Raw genomic sequence first — 6,149 nt, 5'->3', positions numbered from 1 at the left:
ACATTGACTGTTCGCTCCACTGTGACATCAAGGAATGGCACTTTGTTGTTGTTCTCCTCACCTTCAAACCAGGAGCCCCCACTTAGACCATAGTCTCACTACTTGGAACACCAATATACAGACTAGTCAAAGGCCTCCACTGAAGACTAAAACACCAAGTCGAAGATTCACTACACTCCATTTACTCCATCCAAGAATTCCTGAACACCAAAGACACTGAGATAGAAGAGGATGGATTAATGTTGTCCTTTGACATAACAGCTCTGTTCACATCCATTAACATCAACGTGGCCAAAGAAAACTGAAGACACTACTCGAAGAACCAAAGACACAAACACAGCATCAACTTCATCAGCAAAGATAGCACTGTCAAGCTCGTGGAACTGTGCCTTACCATCCACTTCATATTCAATAACAAGCCCTACAAATAAATCAACGAAATACGCACGAAACCTCCAGCATCAGGATTCCTCGCAGAAGCAATAATGCAGAGACTCGAACAGACAGCCCTTCCAACGATCCAACCCAAACTTTGGGTCCCCTACAGCGATGACACTTTTGTCATCAAAAAATGAAACAAATTAGAGGAAACCTACAACACCATCAACAATCTCCTTTCTGGCATAACATTCACAAAAGAGGAGAACAACAACAAAGTGCCATTTCTAGATGTCACAGTGGAGCGAACAGTCAATGGTAAATTCAAAACAGCGTCTACAGGAAAACAATGCACGCGAACCAAGAACTTAACGACAGAAGCAATCACCCCTACACATACAAACACATCTGAATCAGGACACTATTTCAACGAGCCACGACACACTGCTGCACCCAGGAACGACGAAGATCAATAAATAACTGTACAGAGCATTTACGAAGAACGGGGAGCCCCTAAACCCCCTGAAAACAGTTTCCCTGAACGGGAATCGAACCCGGGCCGCGGCGGTGAGAGCGCCGAATCCTAACCACTAGACCACCAGGGAGAGACCAGCACTGCTTGATAGCTCTACTGAAAATTACTTCCCTGCCCGGAAATGGAATCCGGGCCGTGGTCGGTCGAAGGCTTTCACCAGTGTGTCCAACAATGTCATTTCTTGTATCCATTGCACCTGATGCAGTCTCCTCTACATTGGGGAGACTGGAGACTCCTCGCAGAGTCAAGTCACAGCGCTTGAGGGAACATCTTCAGGACACCCGCACCAATCAACCCCATCAACCTATGGCCCAACATTTCAAACCCCCTCCCACTCTGCCGAGGACATACAGGTCCTGGGCCTCCTCCATCGCCGCTCCCTCCCCACTCGATGCCTGGAGGATGAACGTCTAATCTCCTGCTTGGGGTAAATTCAACCCCAGGCCATCAATGTGTACTTCATCAGTTTCCTCATTTCCCCTCCCCCACCTTACCTCAATTGTAGCCTTCCAGCTCAGCGCTCTCCTCATGATCTGTCCTACCTGCCAATCTCCCTCCCCACCTATCCGCTCCACCCTCCTCTCTGATCTGTCACCTCCATCCCCACCCCCATTCACCTATTGTACTTTTTGCTACCTTCGGCCCAGCACACCCCACCCCCCAATTTATCTCTCCACCCTGGAGGGATCCTGCCTCTATTCCTGATGAAGGGCTTTTGCCCGGAACGTCGATTTTCCTGCTCCGCGGATGCTTTCTGTCCTGCTGTGCTTTTCCAGAACCATTCTGATCTAAACTCTGGTTTCCAGCATCTGCAGTCCTCATTTTTGCCGACCCAATAAACTCAGTGTGCCAATTTCACATCAACAAACTGACACAAGTAGACACAACGTCTGCAGAAACCCTAGCCACATTACTTTACAATAAAGACATCTGGGAAATTATGTCCGGAAAACTCAATCCTCTCAGCATCATGGTAGCCCACAAACCTACCAACACAACTTAAACAGCGGCTCATGAACCTGAAATACCCGATACAAACAACCAGAAAACGAATGTAATTTACAAAATACCATACAAGGAAATATATACATGAAATCTGCCGCACAGTTCTCTGTGGCAAGAAATGCTGGGATGAGATAAGGAAGATTTTTTCAGCCAAAACGAATCGACACTGACTGGACAGCCATTTAAAATCAACGCTGTCAGCCCACGATGGAAGATCCGAAAGGATGTACAGTTTTCTTATTTCCTGAAGATTTACAAAGCTGAGACTGGGTTTTGGTGTTTGTTCCCTTTCCACTCCCAAGAGCTGCAGTGGTTGGGGCGGTGAGTTGGGGAAAGTGAAATGTGCCCGTGAGCAGCATGTGGGGCTATTTCAGCTTCCCCTCCTCTGACAGCGCTGTGACTTGACTCTGATGTTCTCAGGGACATTTACTGACGCGAGACAGTGAAAATATTCTCATTCCTACAGATTAGGAATTGTACCCATACGCCGGTTTCATGACAATGAGAAAGATTAATTGGGATGTGTGAAGAAGCTGTGAGCTGCAGTTGAAACAAGTAGGTGGAGTCAGATACGTCATCCATTGCCCCCATGGTCCTGAAGAAATGTTTGCTTTTGTCTGCTTGAGAGACTTTGGACACTGGTGTGGCAGGGAGAATACTGAGATACCGAGTGAGGGAGATTCAGTGCGCTGACTGTGAAAAGTGCTTTAAACCATTTACTCAGATTGGGGAATTAAAATCACACCCCTCGCATTGAGAAAGACAATGTCCCCGCTCTGTTTGTAATTTCAAACCCAGAGCAACACAAGGAAAGCTCCACCCAATGGGGAAACCGTGTAAATGTGGGGACTGTGGGAAAGGATTCCCTTCCCCATCAGTGCTGGAAACCCACAGACGGATTCAGAATGGGGTGAGGACGCTCACCTGCTCAGTGTGCAGGAAGGGGTTCAGTCAGAGAGAAGCCATTCACGTGCCCCATGTGCTGGGGAGAGTTCACTCAGTCAGCTGCACTGCCCTCCCACCAGTGGGTCCACACTGGAGAGAGGCCTTTCACCTGATGTAAGTTCCAAAATGGCTTCATCTGCTCCTCCCACCTGCGGCGGCGCCATCGAGTTCACGTGCCAGTGCAAGGAGATGAAAGGAGCGATGGCCAAGTGCTCCGATCAACCCAGGACTGGGGCGTCCCAGGTTCGAATCCCACTGCGGTAGATTGCAGAATTGGAGTTCGGTCAGTAATCTGGACTTCAGAATCTAAGGATGAAACCACTTTTAGGGCGAAAAAGCACCATCTGATTCACTCATGACCTTTTTAGTGAAGGAAACTGCCATTGCGGGAAAGGGTTCACTCAGTCATCCCAGCTGCATGTTTTCCCCGGCTGTACCAGGGATCCAGTTACAAACGGACAACTCAGCTGACCAACAAAGAAAGTGGGGTGGGGAGAGTGGGTGCACTTTGACCTGGAGGTGTTTTCTTTAAAAACTACTTTTTGTATGCCTTTTTCCTGGGGAAATCTGAAGCTGTAACAAAATAGGGTCGGAGTAAAGGTTACCTGAACTTACCGCCCGGCTTAGACTCTGTGAGGTCCAACAGGTTTCTGTTTTAAAGCTGCTCATTTCTTTCAGCCTCCAGCACTAATGTCATGTGTCAGAAGGACCAGTGAATGAGTAGCTAATATTGTTCCAAACTGTAGATTTTTTCAGGACTTCTGGTTCATTGTTTCATTGAAATTGCAAAGTTTACTGGCAACAGTGGGAGGTGTGGGCTGCATTCACTGGAAACAAAGTTTTAAAATCTCACAAACACCAGGGTATATTCTAACAGGTTTATTTGGAAGCACTAGGTTTCGAAGTGCTGCTCCTTCTTCAGGTAGCTGTGGTGTAGAATCACAAGACACAGAATATATCGCAAAAACATTAGACTGTCATGCAACATAAGTGACATATTGAATAACCGAGATTACTGTCAAATCTTTCATTTTTTAAAATGGGCTGCAGATTTCGGTTCACTAATTTGTACATTCCAGAACTTCTTTTAAGTCACGTTCTCCAGGAAACTTGATGTTTTATAAAAGGAGGTAACACCTCACATCAAACAACGCATGAAAGCTGTGAGGTGAGAGTCTGTCTGTATCCCAATCTTGAGTCAGACTGGTTCTATTTCCAAATATATAATCCTGCAAATGCAAATTCACCCCAAATGTGTGAGTGCATGAATGAGAGAGACAGTGTGTATGTGCGCGTGCAGGCTGGGTAAAGTGTGTGTGTGATGGAGTGTAATCATGTGCGAAGATGTATGCGTTGGTGTGAGTGTGGGGGGCGTATTAGTGTGTGTCTGAGAGAGAGCATGTCTGTCGGAAAGGCTCTGCACGAGCGTGTGAGTATGCAAGTGTGTGTGTGTGCGTGTGTGAGAGTGAGACAGAGAGAGCGTAACAGTGAAGTGGGGTTACCTGTCATGTGACATGAACCCATGGTCGCGATTGAGGCCATCCTCCTGGTTTCCGAACTTGGCTATCAGCCTTTGCTGGGCCACTAAAAATGATTAAGCAGTTACACAACACACATTGCAGAGGGCAGGGTGGGACTTGTTTTTCGATTTGCAGAAGGTGGGACGTTCTGGGTGCTGGAAACGAAGGAATACACATACTGGAGGACCTTTGGCACAGAGAGATGGAGCTGGAAGCCAGGCTGCAGACACGTTGGGGGATTCACTGTGGAAACAGGCCGTTTGGCCCACCAAGTCCACACTGATCCTCCGAAGAACATACCCCCACCCCCCCGACCCACCCGATAACCCCACAGCTAATCCCTGAATTTAGAACGCCCAATCCACTCTAGCCTGCACATCTTTGGAACATGGGAGAAAACCCGAGCACCCAGAGGAAACCTACGCGGACAGGGGTTGGGGGAGGGGTAGGAAAGTGCAAAATCCACAGAGTCACTGTGAGGGTGGGACTGAACCCAGGTCCCTGGGGCAATCAATTGGCTTCTCCCCAATCCTGGTGACACTCCAATCAGTTTGAGGAATTCAATTTGCTTCCATAGAGTTTCCACGGGGCAGGGGTCGTTGTTACTGGGCAGATTCAACGATCCAATGAAGGGCTCGTCGAGAGCGAGAACACTGGTCCACATTTCGCTGAAAAATTAAAGTTCTCTCCGCAATTAGAACCCTTGAGTACTCCCACGCAGGCTGCGTGCATTCACGGGGATTCTCAATGCATGTTGATATTTGAATTCATTTCCTGCAGACAAACATTTCCCCTCCTGGATTCAAACACTGCTGATATTCAGGCCCTGACGAAATTTCTTGTCCATGCCTGAAAAGCAAATCCTCCTCTGCTAATAACTTGAGAAAACAGATCACTGCTGTCAATGCAAGGCAGAAAATAGGATGAGAGAATTTTGGTTTGCACAGAACAGCCTTCCCTTTCTTCTACCCGAAATCTCTGTCTCTCAATTCCTAAATCTTTCAATGTATTCCAACCCAAATTCATCCTTCCATCCTCCTGCCTTTGCCCAGCTCCCCTCTCCTGAAAGTGCTGACCCTCTGTTCAGTTTCTCAGCCATATCTCGCTATCCTTAGTATATAGCCCACATCGTTATTTAGTTTTTAAAACAGAAAGGCAGTGGTTTGCTGATGCCAGGATGTGAGGGTGACTGCACTCAGACAGTGTTCCAGACTCGTCTCTCGTGTCATTCAGAAAAGTCTGCACTGCACATGTGCAGAGAAGGGGATGCTGGGAGTGGGTGGGATGCATTCTCACCTCCCCAACCAATCATCCCCATAGCATCCCCTGTCCATTCTCTCTCTCTACCCTTACCTACCAGTCCCTTCTCTCTCTCCCACACATGCCACTCTCCCCACTCCGTCCATTATATCTCTGCACCCTCTGCCCTCTGTCCTGTCCCTCATCCACCCTCTGTCCCCATCCATTCCATTTTTCGCTCCACCCTCTGCCTTCCCCAATCCAGTCCCTTCCCTTACACTCATTTTCTCTCACCTCCCACACGCTGCCCCCATCCATTCCTTCTCTCCCCCACCTTCTCCCTCCATTCATTGTTGCTCTCTTTCTCCACCCTCTACCCCGTCCATTCTCACCCAACCTTTGCCCTGTCCATTCTGTCCCCACCCACTGCCGCCCGTCCATTCTCTCCCCTCCCACTGCCCCGACCATTATCTCCCCATCCACTGCCCTGTCCATTATCTCCCCATCCACTGCCCCGTCCATTATCT

At 48.3% G+C, this 6,149-nt stretch overlaps 1 non-coding gene across 1 annotated transcript; it reads right to left on the bottom strand.

The window, feature by feature from the left end:
• Positions 1–911: 911 nt before the first annotated feature.
• trnae-cuc (transfer RNA glutamic acid (anticodon CUC)) lies at positions 912–983 on the bottom strand. Its single transcript has one exon. It is a non-coding gene; the product is annotated as a tRNA-Glu (tRNA).
• Positions 984–6,149: the final 5,166 nt, after the last annotated feature.

The sequence above is a fragment of the Chiloscyllium punctatum genome, chromosome 36 (genome assembly GCF_047496795.1).
Source record: "Chiloscyllium punctatum isolate Juve2018m chromosome 36, sChiPun1.3, whole genome shotgun sequence".
Classification (NCBI taxonomy): domain Eukaryota; kingdom Metazoa; phylum Chordata; class Chondrichthyes; order Orectolobiformes; family Hemiscylliidae; genus Chiloscyllium; species Chiloscyllium punctatum.
The sequence above is the reverse complement of the archived record's forward strand: the minus strand, read 5'-3'. Positions and strand labels throughout refer to the sequence as shown.